Here is a 2500-nt window from a genome sequence, read left to right as displayed (position 1 = left end):
GCATATATATTTTGTGTATGTATAAATAAATATATATACATACATGTATGTATATATATATATAACATATACACACGCGTGCATACACACACACACACATACACAAACACACACACACACACACACATATATATATATATGTATGTATGTATATATATATATATATATATATGGATATAGGGAGAAAATGATATATATATATATGTGGGTGTGTGGGTGTTTGTGCGTGTGTGTAGGTAGATAGATAAATATATAGTTAATATAAGTGTATATAATAGGTATGTATGCATGTACGCACGTAAGTAGGCATGTATGTATGTACGTATGTTTGCATGCAACTATGCATGTATACATAAAAATGACAACTAACAAAGCAGTATATCAAGAGCAACAGAGGACCGTACACGCTAATTATGTAAAATATCTAATTAGACTGATATGAATCTATGTAATGTAAAAAAGTTACACACTCACACACACTTTCTGACAGACTGATGCACACATACACACACATGTACACATGCACATAAGAGAAATAACCACATGCTGCTCAGTACATGCCATAACTTTCACCATATATTTACTAAAAATTAGATTATGTTCTCTACTATATGTGTGTATCTGTGTATGTATATATGCCTCTATATAAACTTACATCTATATATACATATTTATGTATGTATAGTAGTTTGTATACATATTTATCGCCATGCTTGGTCGCTATATCCACAAGTTGTTTTTTTTTATTCCCTCACTTTTTCTTTTCTTTTATTCTTTTCTCTCGAAGAGCGTAGGCTCGAAACGTAAAAGACTTTCTCACTTTCCCGAGCGTCAAACTTATGCACCTGGTTGTTGTTCATACACCTGTCTTTTTTCTGTAAATTTCACCTATATATATATATATATATATATATATATATATATATATATATATATATATATATATATATATATATATATATATATATATATATATATATATATATATATATATATATATATATATATATATATATATATATATATATATATATATATATATATATATATATATTTGCACATATTCATTCATATATGAGTCTGTCTGTCACTCTAGCTATGTCTCTCAGCCCGTTTGTATCTATGTATTCATGATCTAATGGAATGCCCCCCTCCACAAAAAATGTCGGGCTTTGTGCCTAGAGTAGTAAACAATACTTTTCTGTACGTGTAAATCATTCTCATACCGAGACAGCTTTGTTTTATTTATTAACGTCCAGATAGATATTTTATTAATTCAAGCGGCAAAAGTTACAAAGCAATTCAAGCGCCAACAGTTTCGTGTATGATAAATGCTAAACCAGAAACTCTTGGCTGTTGAATGACTTTTTAACTCATATCGATTAAAAATATTAGAACATATATAAACATGTCTTGAGATGAATATATTTTTTCTTCTACCAAAATTGAGAATTGGCAGGTAGATAAAGACGGATGTAGATTGGCAGATAAATAGCAAATAAATAAATAGGTATTAAATAAACAGACAGAGATAGAGATAGATAGATAGATAGATAGATAGATAGATAGATAGAGAGAGAGAGAGAAGGAGAGAGAGAGAGAGAGAGAGAGAGAGAGAGAGAAATAGAGTGAGAGAGAGAGAGAAAGAGATAGATAGATAGATAGACAGACAGACAAACATACAGACGTAGAGGCAGGAATGGTCTCTGGAGAGCAAATTTAGCTCTGTTCGATCGTACGATTATGATATAAATTTTTGACATGAAAGTTAACCATCTTATACATTTATTCCCATATGGATCAGAGAGAAGAGGAAGTGTCTAGACATGATAAAATTTTGTTAAATGAACTAAGTACTAATTAATTTTTTCCGAAACTGAAAATATTTACTCGATTCATTTAATTTAATTATCTTTTTAAAATTATCACTTACCTATTAAGATACATCATTAATTCTTGAATTTGTCATCAGTATAAAATAAATATTTAAACATAATTTTCGCATTCAGTCACATAATCAGTCAAATGTTTCGTAAGTAACCTCTGCGTTTGTCTCTAATACCGAGATAGCTTGCGGCAAGCTGTAATCATCAGAATATTTGGAACAGAAAGCTAAAGAAATAAACATCAAAGGTGTAGAATTATACTGCCAAACAGATGTTAGTAATTAGGTTTATGACGTCATTATTAGCTCATACACGATGGAAACGTATAGGTAATGACAAATATGAACAGCAGAACGTGAACCAAATAAAGGTTTTATTTCTATTTTCAGAGAAGATTATAAATCACAGCATTTGCTAGGTAGATTAATGTCATCAAGAGAAAATACATTGCATGAAAATGTGCAGAAAATGTAAAGCAACTGTCCATAAACTTTTACAATTAGCAACATACCTAATAATGAACAGCCATTTTGATGCATGGGATATGCATAAATAGGAGAGAGATTTACTAAAAATGCATGTATGTGTTTCGACTTTCTGTTGCATATTTTAAT

General features: G+C 29.8%; 1 long non-coding RNA gene across 3 annotated transcripts in view; it reads right to left on the bottom strand.

The window, feature by feature from the left end:
- LOC128248507 (uncharacterized) overlaps window positions 1-2149 on the bottom strand; it is a 71632-nt gene extending 69483 nt beyond the window's left edge. For all 3 annotated transcript variants that reach the window (XR_016242757.1, XR_016242756.1, XR_008264677.2), the window contains exon 1: window positions 1934-2149. This is a non-coding gene — a long non-coding RNA (uncharacterized LOC128248507). The remainder of the gene's footprint in view (window positions 1-1933) is intronic.
- Between the last annotated feature and the right edge of the window lie 351 nt (window positions 2150-2500).

Source organism: Octopus bimaculoides, chromosome 8 (assembly GCF_046866305.1).
Source record: "Octopus bimaculoides isolate indiv1 chromosome 8, ASM4686630v1, whole genome shotgun sequence".
NCBI classification, from domain to species: Eukaryota; Metazoa; Mollusca; class Cephalopoda; order Octopoda; family Octopodidae; genus Octopus; species Octopus bimaculoides.
This window is presented reverse-complemented; position numbering and strand designations above follow the sequence as displayed.